Consider the following 17071-nt stretch of genomic DNA (forward strand, 5'->3'; position numbering starts at 1 on the left):
TGTATAAATCGATGCTCGGTCTCGCTTTCGCCGCTTTTGTTGCTTGCTTATTGCGCTGATTTTATTATTATTTTTATTTGGCTTGACTGGCATAAAAAAAAGCAGTTGAAGGAGAAAACTCATTTTCATGTTCAGCAGCTGCCAGAAACACAGACAGTTGCATATATATACGAATATACATGTATATACTATATGTATGCGAATACCTGCTTGAGCTTGGCTTTCCTTTTTTTTTGTTTTCATTTGATTTTCCAATCCAAGTGGGCCCACCGATTTCCACCGCTTTTCTTGCTTTTCAGCTTCATTGAGCGCATTTGTTGCTCACGCTTTTCTTTTCGTTTCTTTTTTTCGTGTTTTTATTTCGTTTTGATTGCCCTGGCTGGGGACTTGAGCTTTACTTTCGTTCACTTTCATTCTTTTCATTCACGGCCACACGCTGCTTATTGTCGTTTTAAATACGCAGACATAAAATTCATATTTTTATGCGTCACTTTTTATTGGTCATGAATGGCGGCCACTAAGCCGGTCGGAAAATCCAGCATTCGGTATCCAGAATTCCGGAATCCACCTGGCGCTGTCAGTTGAGCACAACCGTAAATTTCCGAGCTGAGCATCGAACGAATCCCTTGAACATCCTCCATACACATAGTACACACATCCCTTTCTCCATTTTGGCAGTTCGATAAATTCCGTACTTTTTTATTTGCAACTTTAACGTAATACGGTTAATGGAATCTGTGTGGGTATGCGTGGGCCTTATTCATTATTCGATAAATATTCAGCATGCGAGCATGTGAAATGCACGTCTTGAGTTTCGAGCTAGGGGCGCCGAGGGGAGTTGAGCGATTCAATTTGGTAATGGAAGCCGTAATCGATAGAATCGATTTATAGCCGCGTCAATCGGCAATCGCTCAGTTGATCAGGCTATCGGTAGTAATCGATTGAGCCTGGTTTTGATTTTAAATTTTAATTGCCTGCTTAGGGGAAAAATAGTCGTATCAGTTATCAAATTATTCTTACTTTAGTAGCCATGAATATCATAATTGCAATTATTGCCCGTTTGCAACACATTTTTAATAAATTTTTAATAGGCACTCATATTTCAGCCATCGTTAGCTCTCGTAAATGTGCCATAAAATACACTCTTCATTTGGTTTATGGTCGTAATTATCGACAGGCCTTGGCTATAGTATTTTCCATTTTAATCACAAAAAGGTCTTTAAAATCGTAAGCTCATCAGTATCGTTATGCATTATATTAAATGGCCTCCCTGGCGAATTCAGCGAACAATCAATATCGAAACGCTTTTAATGGAATTGCAGCAATTTCGCTCAACGATTGCCGATGACTTAATTTGATCATTTGCGTTGCGACGACTCCAGTGGGAATTCGACCCCCGAATCGAATTAAATGTTCTCCTTGTTTGCTTTTATTGACTTTTAACTTTTAACTGTTAACCGCATTTCCTCAACCACCAGCAAGCAGTTGCAAAATTTCAGCTGCAAATTATTGCGCATACGCCGCGTGGGCCGCGCCATCGTTCAGTCAACATTTTTTGGCATCTCGCTTTTAAGTAATGAGAACGGCGATGGCGCCTTCATCTCCGCCTCATTGGCAGCATCTGTTAAATAATACAGAAAGGCGGAAAAGGTGGAAAAGCAGGGTGGAAATCAGGAAAATTCGCGAGGAAAATGCCAAGGAAATGGATGCCAGCCAAGGTTGTGGCCATGTCGCATCGATATTGTAAATTACTTTTGCTGCGCTTCAGCTGACATTGAGAATTCCTGCGGAAAAAAAGGTGAAAACAAAGAAGCAATCCTTTTGCCCTTAGCGAAATCACGGAATTATGCTGATTTAATGCTTCTGGGGAATACCAAACTAATCGCCGACTAGCTTGGACTTATATACATATATATATATATATATATATAAGTGTGGGAAAACTGATACACATATAAATATCTGGGCCAAACGGGCAGCAAAAACCCCATGAATTTTTATGCAAATTCTTTTCGGGTTCAACTTGTTGAGCCACCAAAAGGATGCCACGAGCTATTTTTTTATTTTTCGGGCGAGACGAAGGGCAGAAGGTAGACTTTTCACAAATTAAACAAATAAGACAACAAGGGACAACAAAGCTCTAATTCGATTTAAGTCTGAAATTTCCCACTCCAAAGCAAAGAGGGGAAAATTTCGGAAATGACAACGACATGTAAATACTTTTGCCCGCACCCTCACAAAAACATGTGAAATACACAAAATATCCCTCACTTGGCCAACAACAAAACAAAAAACCAAAAAAAAAGAAAACAAAAAGTGAAAAGAAGAAAAACGAATTTTCGGTTGTTGACAAAAAGCCAGAGGCTGGGCAAAAGTTTCCCTGGTATTCGTATTCGTACTCCCAAATCGAAAAGCACACGAATGAATTTTCATTCAATTATCTTGAACATTCGCCCGACTCTCCAGTTGGTTTGGTTTGGCTTGGCTTGGTTTGGTTTCGTTTGTTTGTTTGTCTCGTCTGGGGAATGAAACTAGCCCCAAACTGTTCGGCCCAGGACCGAAAAGGACGAACAGGACGAACAGGACGAAGCGGACGCGAAGGACGAGCAGGAAGGCAAAGGCCGGGCACGTTGAGGCCATTGTCTTGGCTGGAAATTCATAGCCGCTCTGTTTCAATTTTCGGTCAGTCGAGGTCCTGTCTCCATTCACATCCACATCCACATCTACATCCTCATTCTCATCCTCATCCTCATCCTCAGCCTTGTCCTTGCTCGCGCTCTCGCTTTTTATCTCCGTGTGCAAGTGGAGTGTCCTGAGTCCTGTGCCCGGTGCTCCATGCCATAAAATTTCATTTTATCAAACACTGAAAACGTGTCGGCTCGCACTCAAGGTAAACACGCTGGTACACAGAGAAAAAAGCATGAGTCTTGGGTTTTTTTTTATAAATTTTAAACATTTAAACAATTTTAAATTTATTAAACTCTGCATGGTTAATATATCTCACTGTTCATTTCAGCAGCTCTACAAAGATTCGATGAATAATTTAAAGTTGGCACACTTTCGCTCAGTGTCTTAATGCCGCATAGCAGTGGGCCGTAATGTCTTTAAAATGGAGTACTCGTATCTCGAGTGCGCCGTGAAGTTTGTTAAGGAAATCATCTGTATCTGTCCTAGGGCAGTTAATGGTGCGATCTGTGCGGCGATACTTGTCATCGGGGTGGCTGAACCCTGACCCCTGACCCTTGAGTCGCCCCAAGCTTTTGAAAAGAAATGTATTCCCGCCTTTATGGCCCAAAAGTCTGTTCTTGATAATTTTCAATTAAACTTGACCCGCCCTCCGCTTATTTCCGCTTATTGTTCGCTTTGTCAGTTGACGCAATTTTTGGTTTTTAATTGGCCGTCATCAGGTCAGCATGAACTTTTGAAATTGGCCAAATAATTTACTTGCCGTCTTGTTGTTATGCCTTTATTCCCGTTCCCCCTCCGACCGCTCTGTTGATTAGGCTGGGAAAAAAAGTGAAAAAAGTGAAAAGTGGAGTGGCGGTTGTTCAAAAACTTGCCTAATTGTCCCGTCTTCAGGGAGTTGAAAATGGCATGGCAAAACTTTTCCGCCGCTCGTAAAAAGAAATGTTTGGCGAGAAATGAAAAGGCGGCGAGAAAATGCGGCAGTTAAATTTCGCAAATTGAGTCGAATGAATAACTAAGTGGGTGTAGAATGCGACTGGAAAATTGCTGCTGGCTGCCGGTGGTTGCATCTTGAAGTTTGCCTTAAGTTTTATCGGATATTTTAATATTTCTAATATGAGGATTTCAGATTTCAATCGATTCAGTTGAAAAGTCATTACTAATTAAACTTATTAATAGCACTAGGTATTTACCAACTGCAAAAATTCTCAGTGTAAAAAAAGCCTGAACTATTACACCGAGTTAAGAAAAAAGACCCTGCCAAATTTGGCCATCTTGACCCTTGGCTTAGCGTCCACAGTTTAGAGTGTTTCGGTTGTTTTAACCCAGTTTCCGTGGCCGTCATAAAAAGGTGGTATGACAATTAAGCCCAGAGCTCAGTGAAAGCCGAACGGTTGGCTCTATGAATAACCACAGGCAAACACTGGATCCATTCGGACCCAAATATGTTGAGACTGCAGCCGAAAGATACGAGGATACGAAGAGACCCGGGATCTTGTCCAATTTTCTGACACATGACAAAAAGGAAAACCCTACGCCGGACTCAGCAACAGAGACGGATTCATGGAACTGAGCCATGCAAGTGAAATATGAAACTGCGAAAGGAACTGGGACTCAAGTTGTTCACCTTGAGACCTATTCGCCAGCCACATGACAACTGTCCCAGCATTTTGACCTAGTGCTAAACCAAAAAGCAGAAAGTACGGAATGCAGAATGCAGAATGCAGAATACAGAAACACACTTTTGACCTTTGCCAGTGTGAGAGGAATGTTAGAATATAAGAACAACATGGCCTAGCACTTGTCTACCCTTTTGGCCTCGTCATTGTTTGCCCCACAGGCCCCAAAACTGGCAATAAACTTGTCTATTTAAGCACATGCCACAAAAAGAGACGACTAGATGTACGGTGCATGGTTGGGGGATGCAGGATGCTGGCTGCCGGAGGTTGGGGCTTCGGATGGGGGGCGGTTTACTATGCCAAGACATTGTTGAGCTCTTTTTAGAGCAGTTCTCATTTCTTTTGTTCGCTGTGTATGCGAGTGTTTGTGTGCGTGTGTGTGTGGCAAGCTCAATTTGAATTAAATTCAATTTTTTTCTGCATTCAACTGTGCAACTTCAAGGTTGCCCACAGAAGCAAGTTGCAACAGCAGCAGCAACAAACAGGCAACAGCCTTTTTGCATTTGCCAGCGGCCATTAGGCAAGATGCCACCCACCACCCGCCATCAACCAAACACCACCCACCACCCTTTGGCGCATTTGGCCAGTTTTTGAACAGATCCCACGCTTGACTGGCCTGATTTCTCCCCTTCTGCTTTTTGGTACCCATCACTGGGGTATATTGGTTGCACATCAGGTGTGATGATCGATTGAGAATCTCTGGGGTGTTGCTTAACTTATTGAATATTAGTGCAAGATCTCAAGTTTGCGATAATATCAATTGTATATGTACTAAATTTACTATTGGAAGAAACTCGGTATCTTATAGTCTGAACGCTCCGCAAAATCGTTCTCTTATGTTTTTTTTTAGTTTTTCTTAATTTTTTTTCGGTTTTGGCCCATTTTTGCACGTTAATTCTTTCTCGCTTTTTGCTGCTTTCAATCTTTCTGTTTGCATTTTTCGGAGGCCAGAACCCCCGTGTAGATGAAAAGGCATTCCATTCCAAAAAGCTGCCTTGCAATTAAGAAATTTGTCAGTTCGCAGTGCAGCCAAACGAAATGGAATGAAAACGAATTGAAATGAAATGCAATGCAATGCAATGAAATGAAATCAAACGTAATGAAATGAAATGAAAAGCATTCAATTGAACTGGGGAGAACTGAAATCCGTGTGCCACAAAGGCAGTCGTCTAATGAGCGCATAATTAAGGCGCAAAAACCTGATGGCGATGATGACTATTCGCCATAAGTTGAGTTATATGTACATTTCAATTTTCGACAGCAGACCCACTTGGATGATGATGCTGATGATGGTGATGATGATGATCGCCATCGTAATGATGATGATGCCTGGTGGTGGTGTCGTTGTACTAAAACTGGGACATAGCCAACTTTTGCTCTGCTATCTGCCGCACTTCCTGTTTCCGGTGACACTTCCCCACATTCCCCTTCCAACAACAACAGAAACAACGGGAGCAACAACAACATCAGCGGCTTCCTGTACATCGTCTATGCCATTATGGCCACTTGAGTTGATGCCAAAGCTGCCATTTGTTGCCCTCTCTCTGCTCACACCGTTAAATGTTTTGTTTAGTCCTTCGTCCTGGATGCTCCCCTTCCCCCCTGCCCCCTCCCGGGGAGCTCCTCGGATGCCAATGCCACCATTGGATGTCATTTTTCGGCTCTTTGAGCGCACAAGTTGCCACGATTTATGTGCAACTCCGGCCAAACAGCAGCAACTTTTGGCTAAGAGCAGCCATATCGACTAAGTGCATTTGGCCGTTCTGCATACTTGGCACTCGAGACAACTGGACTCAGTGGGCCAACAAACACGGCACTTACCTCATCGTAAACGGGGCTAAAAAGTAGTGGCTTCATCACTACTATCACTTTCGACACAATCCAATTTGCTGTATGAAAACATTTATGTTGAAACTGGCCAACGTGTTTAAATATCAATATGTACATATTTATAATACATATTTATTTGCCATTAAGTGACAAATGAAAAGAGAAAAATAAATATGATTTCATATTTTCACAGTAACAAAGCCAATTTGAACAGGCTTTGCGTTAATTAAACAGAGCCGAGGGCTTTGTTCCGCTGTGTGTTGGATTTATAATTTGTTTTTGAGTAATTTTATCTCATTTTCGTGTGGCATAGATATTTCCTTGCAACTTTTGAAATCAATGGATATTCCGGGCTCACCTCGTTTTCGAATACCACCCCATCTATTGTTGGCCATCTGCTGCTTGTTGCATTTTTGGTTTAGCCAGCTTCCTGATTCCCTCCGTCCTGTGGCTCCATGCCATGTCCTGTATCCTTCGTCCTGCAACCTTCGTCCTCCCGCCCGCAGCTTAAATTACACACTTCCGCCTTCCTTCCTGGCATTCTGTGTCCTGCTCTCTGTGCTCTCCGTGCTCGCAGCTCGCAGGCCATTCAACTTCCTAAACGGGTTTGTCAGCCCGCCTGCATACTTCCGGCGGATCCAGGAGCATCTGGTCCTGGCCCATTGGCAAGCTGTTCTATTTCGTCCTGCTGCAAACTTATGTTTATTAACTGAACCGAAAGCGGACAAAAGAGGAGCGGCTGCCTGTGCCGCCATTATTGGTATTTAAACAGAGGAAATGCGGCGGTTATGCGAGCATTATCGGTTTGTTTCCGTTTCCGTCAATCGCTTTTCACTGAACTAATTACGATTTACTTTCAAGTCAAATTCCAACTACGCAACATTATGTGTTCCAAAAAGATAATAATATTTGGTAATTTTAATCATGCTGAATATATAATCTCTAAGCTCTGACTCACATATGCATGCATAGCTCAACCTGTTGTTATACACTTGCTTGTGGAAAGAATTTATGAAACTACGCACCGTCACAACGTTTTCTTGGCAAGCTTCTCGAAAACTTTTGCCACTGCATTTCCTTTCGTTTCCAACTTTTCCTTGCCGAGGAATCCACCCACCAATAAACTAAGAGCCAAAAGGAAATGCCGTGAAAAGTTTTGGCTCTCGGCTGGGGTTTTCTCGGTTTTTGTGCCAAAAATTAATTAGGCTAATTAAAATGCTGGCATTGGAGGCGGATAAAGATGAGGAACCAGCTGAAGGTGCTGCCAAAAAACTTCAAGTTCAAAGTTCTTCTTTTTGGCGGCGGCGACGCACTTGGCACACTTGATTGAATGAAAACTTTGCCACCTGTCGGTGCTCCCTTTCGGTGCTCGGGAAATGGAAAAATTAATTAACCTGGCCGTAAGAAGTGCAGCTTCTTCGCCCTTCCTTTGGCAAACACAATTGGCAAAAAAAAAAAAACTCGAGACTCGAACTTGAAATATAATTAAGCTGTTTTGTCGGACAGTTGTCGTCGCTTTTCTTTTTTTTTTTTGGCACCCCTCCGCGTATCTTGAAATCAATTAGCGCACGTCACTCCGGCGGTGAGTATTCCCGGAAAAATCGGGAACGAAATGGGACATGGAAATGGAAATGGGAACCCAAAGTGCGGGGTCACCAGTATGGACAGCTTGGGCCGCGGGTCATTTGCCATCTGTCATGCGAGAGAGAGAAACAAAAAAAAAAAAAAAAGGTGCAAAACGAAACCAAAAAAAATTGTCCCAAGTGCGACACTGCCATCCGCGTTTTTCCACGAACTCGTCCCGAATTTTCCCCACATTTCCCGTCCGCTTTTCACGGGCTTTTCCACGCATGGCCGCCGGCCACTTGAGCTCCGGTTTCAGCTGCTGCTCTACAATTTAGACTTTGGTTTTCATTTAGGTGTCCGTTTCGTGTTGTTGTCACACTTTTTCGCCAGATCCTTATACATACGAACATATATATATATGTTTATGTAGCTGCATGGGATGCAAATGTACCCACTTAAAGCACAGAGCTTTTAAAGTGCCCCAACTTTGGAGCATTAATGGGTCAAGCGTTTTTGCGGCTTATGAGATTTAATGGCACTTGTCCAAAAGTTTGCTTTCCTCTCATTTTTATTGTTTACCACTTTATATATGTATATTTTTCATTCCATTAATTGTCTTCTTTTGAATTATCTCTTTTTAAAGCACTTATTTTTTAGTACTTAAATCTGGGCACTTTAAGGATTTGAAGGTCGCCGACTGGTAAGTTGAGAAACGCCATCGATGCTGCAGCTCCTCCTCACCTCTTCATCTTTTTTTCACCTGTGCAAGTCAAAGGTCAAGTGCAACGGCGAATCGCCAGCAATTATCCATCGCCGCTCGCATTTCAGCTTTTTCTGTTTTTTTTTGTACCATTTGAACATTTTTTTTTCGGCATCGCATTGCTAAATGCCTTCATTAAAAGCGGCAAGTGCACAGTGCGCTCCCAAAAAAAAATAAAAACGCAGCCAGCGACTCCAACGACCTCACATTTTGAGAAGTGGGTGATGGTTGATGGGTGGGTCGGTGGGTGATGGGTGAACTCAGGAACTCAGGTGCTCGCTGGCAAAAACAAAGAGCACGTGCAGCACAAAGGCGGCTAAAAGTGCTTCAAAGGCAAAAGTTGGCTGTCTGTGCAGAGAGCGAAAAACACAAATGCTTTAAATGCGGGAAAAAACTGCCATTGGAATAATGGATTTTAAATTCGTTCAGAATTTCATTTCAATCGCTTAAGATTTTTGAAAGCTACTTATTGTAGTAGTTACACCGAATAATCCGAGCTAATTTAATTGACACTTTAGGGAGTGACACATTTGAAAAGTGTTTATTTTTTCCCCCAAGTGCACGTGTGCCAGTTGCATTCGAGCACAGCTGACATCGCTTTGTGGAGAACCCTTTTTACCCGCTAGGTGCTGGGGAATGGTGTTGGGTGGTGTTGGGCGGTATAGCAGCTGTTGTTATTCTGGCCCGCTTCCTCGGGCTCCGCGGCGCCTTTGTCCTTTTATGCAGCATTTCTAAGCCAACTGACATCAAGAGCTTGCCACTCTGTCCAACCGCCCACACTTTCCACACCTGCTTTCCCCACTTTCCCACATCCCATCCCCCTTCAGGCCAATTGGCCGTGTCGCGGTGCACTGTAAAATAGGCAACGCTTGTGGCGGGGGGATGCGGGCCAGCCATCTGTTGATGCAACCAAGGGGGTTCTGCTCCGCCCCACAAACCGAAGCAACCTGCAATCGAAGGCCCAAGGCCGCGCCTGTCATCCACACGTGGCCCGAAAAGTGCAGCCTTCGAGGATTCCGTATCCACGATTGGCTGCCTGGCTGGCAGAGCTGAGAGCCCGACTAAGTCAAGGTTGTCTAGCTGGAAATGGCACGAATCTAATGCAGTTACCCATGATTTAAATTGCATTCCCATTCCCTTGCTCGTCCCTTTTTGTTAACACGAGCACTGAGCGCCAATTTGGTAATCAACCACGATTTGGCCAACACAACCAAGTGGTAAGCCCCGGGAGCCGTGTCAGTTTCGAAATTAATTGTCCCGCAAGTGCAGCTGCATATAGGCCCACTCGCCAGCGGGTGAGCACATCGCATCAGTTAGATGATCGCAGCCGGCAATCAAATCAATGGCACAAATGTCCCCGGGCACAAAGAGTCCAGCGCAAAGGAACCGGGATCAGGGTGAAATGGCGGAGGGGAATTCAGTTAGTCAGGTGCATTTATCAATTTACCTAAGCCCCGCAGCGCAAATGCCAACAATGCTGGCCAAGAGACACGATATGACACGAACCGTGGATGGAGGATGCAGAATGGAGAATGGAGCAGCCGTTTGGGCCAAAACAATGATGGCTAACAAACTAAAGACGACACGGACAAACGGACAACCAGCCAACGCTGCACAGGGAGAAAAGTCAAGTCAATCTATGTTTTGAATTGTTATATAAAGAAATTTTAATTATTTTATGTTTATTATTTAACCATTCTAAATGACCAAGAATTATTATACATTTTTACTCAAAAATTACTTTAAGAGGATTTCCTAATCATCTTAAGATTTGAGTTTAATTTTTATATTTTTTTTATATGCCCACTTTTTTCTGCCTGTGTAATAGCTAACTTCCGGCAGTTTGGCAGGCACTCGGCGCAGTTGCAATTGTTTTTGGCCCAACAATGGACACCGCCTTCTGGCCCGGCTCCTTGGAGTCCTGGCCCTGCACTTGCACCTGCACCTCCACCTGCATCTGTATCTGTATCTGTGTGTGTATCTGCAGCTGTGTATGCATCTGAATCCTGCGAGACAATGGCCAATTGTACGGATGGGCCAGCGTTCGTAGTTGTAATTAATGCCTCGGGCGACTGGGATCTTGGATCTTTGACTACTAGGCATTGTTTGGCCCGTAGAAACAATGGCGACAACAGCCAGATACTCGTGGCCCTGGCCTTAAACAAGAACAACAAACAAATGCAATGGAAAACAAAACAAAATAATACAAAAACGAGGGAAACTGAAAACAGGCCAAGAAGAAAAAAAAAACTTAAGCACGGGCTCCATCATCACAGGTCGTCATCCCAATTGGAAAACTGGTGGGGAACGGTGATGGAAACATCGAGAATGAAATGTTTTATTAAAGCCACCTCCTCTGCCGAAAAACAGACTGGCTAAATCGGATTATATATGCATATAGAAGCTGAATCGCAGAGGGAAATGTTTCTGTGCTGTTGGACATACGAATACATGCATGCAGGGAAAGTATTTAATATCTGCTGAATTTGAAAAGCAATAGCCAATATCCGTTTTAATATTCGTTCCATCAATTCGATTATTTATAAAAAAAAAAATTGTTATTCAAAGAAAATGGTCTTGATGCTCGCCTTATTGGTTTAACTATAGTTAATATATAAAAAGGAATATTTTTTAAAATAACTACCATGGATTTTTTCAAACCACAATTGCCTAGTTTTTAGACATTTAAAATTTATTATTGGGCGGTTAACCAATCAAATCACTCTAATAATCATTGTGCCATCAAACCAACCAATCTTTATATTCTATGCGGTATTTAGTTCAATTTGAATTTTAATTGAATATAAGTGCATCATTGTGCCAGCATTCTGGCCAATTTGTGAAAGGTAGTGAAAGGCGGAGAACTGGCAAAGCACTCTGCTGTTTGCTTGGTTTAATCAGGTCAATCGAATGAAATCGATAATTAGCCGACTGGATATCACGCATACGCCGCATTGGCCGCACAACTGTTGACAAAACTGTTGAATAAACTGTTTTGCCTTTCACACTTCTGCGTGTTTTGATCAGATAAATCAGAATTTAATTGGCATCTAATGTACCACTCACTAACTGGCCAATGCAGCGAAATGGCCGACAATGCATATTTAATGGATCAGCATTATAATGACATTATTTGGATGCTAATTACAGCCAACCGAAATGGGCGAAAACCGCAGAAAAACAATTGCGCTGAAAAACATTGGACGGAACAACCTCAAAAATTCCACCAACAAAACACCAGGGCAATTTAATTTTCGGCAAAACTTCCTGCCACTTGAGGCAATTTAGCATTTCAGACACACTCCATCTGGTTGGGCAATCAATAAATAAATCTAATGAAAATTTCTTCGCCTCGGCCTGTCAACAAATCGAACTTGTCCTAAGTCGACACTTGGCGAAAATCCTAAGTCGTGCCTTCAAAAAGTGTGAAGTGTGTTCTTAAGTGCAATCTTAACTTGGACAGCAAGTAATTTATTGATAAGCCAATTGCCATCAAAAGCACTATGCAAATTTATTGAGTTTTAAAAGGAATTTAATACGGTCGGTAATGTTTTCGGTGACTTAAGTTCGAAAATATGCATTTTAAGAGAGGTACGCACTTGGTCGCCCGTTTTGGCGCAGTGCATCGACCATGTCCTTGCCCATGTCCATGTCCTGGCCCTCCGGCTTAGCGTGCAATTCAATTAAAGTTGCATAAGGCCATCGGACAATGGCTCGTCCGCGTTCTTTGGACCCCGGACTTTCGGCCAAAGTGAAATGTTCACTTTGATTTAACCACCCTGCCTGCCCCATTGACCAATCTGCCGTCCAGTTTTGTGACAGGAATGAATGAACAATGGCTTCGTTGTCCTTGGCAGCTTGAGGCCATAACATTGGGATGAAAATTAACGATGTGGTTGGGTAGGGTATGGGTGGATGGGTTGGCTTTTGCCAACACTAAAAAGCCGAGAAAGCGGAGAGCACACATATTAAATTACCAAGTGGCAAGTCAATTGGCATATGTCAGCGTGCCACACACACAAACACACACACACACACACAAAGGCGAAGGCATCCACATGCAGCAGTTGCCAAGTTAAATGAAGTCAAAAATGTAAATTTCATTTGCCAGTTGAAGATGGGGAGATGGAGAGCTCAACGCGCAGAAATGCAAAATGGCAAACCGAAAGACGCAATTAGAGGCGGGGGGTGTGTGTGGGCGTGGCAGTTGGCTGGCGTTGCCAAATTACAGTTACCAGCTGTTGCGCCCAAAGTCAGAGGACTTTGTCTACGGCCACCGAGAAATCCCCAGAAAAGCACCCACCCCCCACAAAAAACACCACCTCAAACATTTTCCGCCAGCAACATGTGCCTCCATTTTCCATGGCAAGTGAATCAATTCAAGGAGAAATGTGTAGACTACAAGATACCCTGTGAGCATTTTGTATATCTAGGTAAAGACATGGACTGCAGTCACACGACAAGTTTAGTTTTATAGGGTACTAAAATGTGCCGAACATTTTTCGTCCCGCGAAAATACCGCGTTTAAAAATAGCAACGAAAATAAATTTGTTGCTGGAAATCTGGTAAAACGCACTTAGCGGGGAAAACAGCAAGTAAATGACAAAAGACATAATTTCATAATTAAGTGCACAGGAGACGACGAGGAGATGGAAAAGGGCAGCTATCGACGGGGAGAAAAGAACGAGCATTTCCTTTGTTTTGTGGGCCATTAGCAAGTGGACTAATGATCTAACGAAGCCGGCGAGCTTCTGCCTCTACTTCTGCTCGTAATTAATGACAAACGCAAAGGGGGGAGGGGTGGGGGCGTTGTGGTGCTTGTGCGGGAAAATGGCTGGGAAACTTTCCCGGCAAACACTGGGAAATGAGGCAATTTCCCAAAACTCAGAACTTCGAGCCAAGCAATGGCGGCAAGTTCATTCTTCAGTCTGTCAAATAGAGATTCCGTAATTGTCCAGGGTTATTAGCAGAAAGGGGGTTTTATCAATGCGGATCCAATTGTGCGAATGATATACGATTGGGTAAAAGCAATAAATCGGTGTGGTTATGAGATATGTGCCTTCAATTAGAAGCGACTGCAAATAGGACTAATTTACTTAAATTTTAGGTGACTGCTGAAGTATTTTTCCAAATATTTATATTTCAATAAAGTGTAACCAGCTCAACCGAATCGAAAGTGATCAGCTTGCACATATAGTTCCAGTAAAAAAAAAGCCCTAAAAATCCATCAAACATGTGTTCTATTCGCAGTTCAATCAAGTTGTTTGGCGGGAAAACTGCTGTTGCTTTGGCACCAGCTTTTACATTGTTTTTTTATATGTCCTTTCTCGTTGCTTTCTTTTTTTTTAGCAAATTCTGCATTTCGCCCAATTGGAAAATAGATTCATGTGGGCGGAGAAGAGGGTGGTACTGATACGAGTACGATACCGTGGCAGCTGCGTCATTTTGGCATTTGGCAATAAGCAAATAAATAAATAAATCATTTGTGTGCATAGCCAGCGATATATATCGCCAGATATGGCCAGGAATTGATATGGTATATGGTAGATGGTGTGGCATATGAGTCGATGAGCAGCACTTGAAAGTGGAAGTGGTGGAGGAAATGGAACTTGACTGCGCTGACAGCAGACGGCGCCAAATCGGCTGACTGCTGTTCTCCGCGCCCGAAAAACGGCACACATGGCGTATGCTTGATATGCCTCCTCAACGATTATGAATATGTTGTTTTTTTTTTTTTTTTTTCCAGCGGGTGTGGGGGTTTCGCCCACTAAACATATTTCACACCGCTGGCACTTTTATGACTCACACACGAGCTCACATATCTCCGTCGAAAAAAAAAAACTATTTTTAGGCACTTAACAAAGAGCCAAATAATACGTAAAAGCCGTAAGAAAATAACAGGGAAAGCGTATTTTTAAAAGCAATTTAAACGCTGCTTTTTCTTGTCTTACCCCGCCGTTCGGCTTCTTTATGTATTCCCGATCCGCTCTTCCACTCTTCCCCTTCCTCGTCGTCGCCTTTCAAGTGTCCATCAAGATGTTTGACAAGTGCGCTGATTTGGCAGCGCCTCCCTGCGAGGAACATCCCAGCCAGAATTGTCTGTGTGAGTCATTATTTGGCCATGCTTGCAATTTCCGCTGCCCAACCATCACCGTCGCCAGCTCCAACCCCCCCATTCCATTTCCACCCCGGCCATCACCCGGAAGTTGTTAGTCGGGCCAGGGCCATGTTGTTTCGCCCAGCTCTACACTCCAGCCCTAATGAATAATGCAACAGTTTCTCTGGGGGGCGCTGAAGTGATGTAGCAGGTAACCCCAAAAAATAAGGTTGCAAAAACTGCCAGGCAGCGAGAGTGAGAGAGGAACTTTCACCAATAAAATATTCCATATGCCAGATAGAAGAGAGAGGGCAAAAAGGAGGGGCAACGTTTCGGGGAATATGCTTTAAAACTGCAGACGATGATCACCTGTCCACTGCGCTTTTGGCAGAGATTATCATCTTAAGGTATTCCCATCCCATTCTCATCCCATCCACTTAGTCGTTTCTTGCAACAGAAGCAATTTGGAAAATGTATTTTAAATTAGCAACCCTCTACTGAGCACAGCTTACTTTCTAGTAAAAAGGTTGATTTTAAGATAATACTTACATTTTTCAAGCTCAGGAAAAGATGTAGACCCTGTAAGGATAAAGCAAAAGTAGCATGTCAAACTTGAGTAACTTGAGATGAATTATAAACAATTTTAAAAAGTATCTATCCTTTTTTTATTGTTGTATAACATTTGTGACAAGCCCAATCATCAACGTATACCACCGCCCCTCAATTTGAGCGAATGTTTATCAAGTGTTAATCCAGTCCTTTCAGTGCGTAAGCCATTGGTAAACGAAACCAAGAACTAGGTAAACATTTCCCGTTTCGGGACAATTAATCAAATATTTTTTCATTGAATTTCCACGAGAGTCAAGCTGGCGGGGGCCGAATGTTGAGCCAAGCCATATCACATGACCATGGCCCAGGTTATTCTGCCCTCTGATCGGGGATCCCGTCCCCGGGGCGTTAATGGGCCAACTGACAGACAGGCCGAATGATGGATGACATGACAGTGGTGGGGTTGGGTTGGGTTTGGTTTGGTCTGGTCTGGCCTGAGTTCTATGCGAGTTACGCGTGTTCGAGTGTGCGGGCAAAAACAAGGCGAACTTTGTGCCCAAGCCCTATGTATGTACGCCCATATATCTCAGCTGATGCCTCTCGCTTGTCATAAATCGCATTTGCATTAGATGCAGCTCGTTGGTCGCAATGAGCAACAATGTCAAACTTACTGCCGCCATCGCCATCTACATGCAAATCTGGCTGGGATGCTATGCAAATCCTGTTTTACAGCCACGATACTCTGACTACGACTAGGACTATATATAAATGCGCTCTATATGCATGTTTTGCTTAAGGCCGAGGTCTGGTCTATATCTGCACGGCTACGTGGACTGTATGGCACCATCTTTGGCTTTGGATTTCGCTTTTATGGCTTACGACGGACATAAAATATGAATGGATTAACGCACACACTCGCACGCAGACAGCCAGAACGCAGCAGGGCGACAAATGTGTCACTTTTTAATCCTTCCACGTCTTTAAGGATACTTTGTGTGAACTTTAAGCATGAATTTACTATTGAGTACGATCACAAAAGTAAAAGCTTAAAAACAGAATCATATTGGCATTATAAAACATTATATAAATTTAAATGTGGCTGTTATACACTGTTGAGTTCGTAATAAAATTTCTGATCAAATGGCGTCAAGCCTCAAATCCTTAATTTTTTTAAAATATACTATAAATAGTAAGCATGTAGATTAAACAAAAAAATATTCAGTATACATATTTATTGTAAAAATATTAAATTAAAAAAAATCATGATATAAAAAAGATCAAAAATTATAATTTTAAAATATACTAAAAATATTAAATATACTAAAATATATACCAAAAATATTTGGTATATATATTAAAAATGTAAAGTTGACATATACTAGAAATATATACTAGAAAAAAATACTATATTTGCACTGTGCCGTGTAGCTTACGTGCCACTAATGAGAATCGAGGAGGAGGGCGCAAAAATTTTTCTTTGCGAAATTTTCCATTTGCTTAGTTTAATTTCTAATTTAATTCCTTATTCTCTCATTGTGTGTGTGTGCCATCTTCAGTTTGCAGCCTTTGGGATAATCTTTTGTCTCCCTGAAGTGTGTGTCTGCATGTGTATGTGTGTGGATGCTGTTTGCATGTGTGTGAGTGGAGCTTGTCATTTATTTATTTTATGCCACATCGAGTCGTGTGATATTATTCGATTGACATAACGATGACGGCGCGAACTTATCAACTCGCTTTAAAGATGAAGCGAAGTCTATGGTCTGATGCCTTTCCTAGAGTTTTCTTATTCCTATTTTCCCCATTTTCCGCCACTTGTCACCTTTGCCGCCGTACTTTGTTTACGAACAGACGGCGCAATTTACTCTTTTTTTAGCACGCTTTCTTTTAGGGTTTTTCCTTTCTTTA

At 42.6% G+C, this 17071-nt stretch overlaps 1 protein-coding gene across 8 annotated transcripts in view; it reads right to left on the reverse strand.

Moving 5' to 3' along the window:
* LOC117146690 (voltage-dependent T-type calcium channel subunit alpha-1G) overlaps positions 1-17071 on the reverse strand; it is a 78470-nt gene that overhangs the window by 42734 nt on the left and 18665 nt on the right. For all 8 annotated transcript variants that reach the window (XM_033313066.1, XM_033313068.1, XM_033313064.1 and 5 more), the window contains one exon: positions 15167-15196. The gene's annotated coding sequence lies outside the window, so the exon portion shown is untranslated. The remainder of the gene's footprint in view (positions 1-15166; positions 15197-17071) is intronic.

Source organism: Drosophila mauritiana, chromosome X (genome assembly GCF_004382145.1).
Source record: "Drosophila mauritiana strain mau12 chromosome X, ASM438214v1, whole genome shotgun sequence".
NCBI classification, from domain to species: Eukaryota; Metazoa; Arthropoda; class Insecta; order Diptera; family Drosophilidae; genus Drosophila; species Drosophila mauritiana.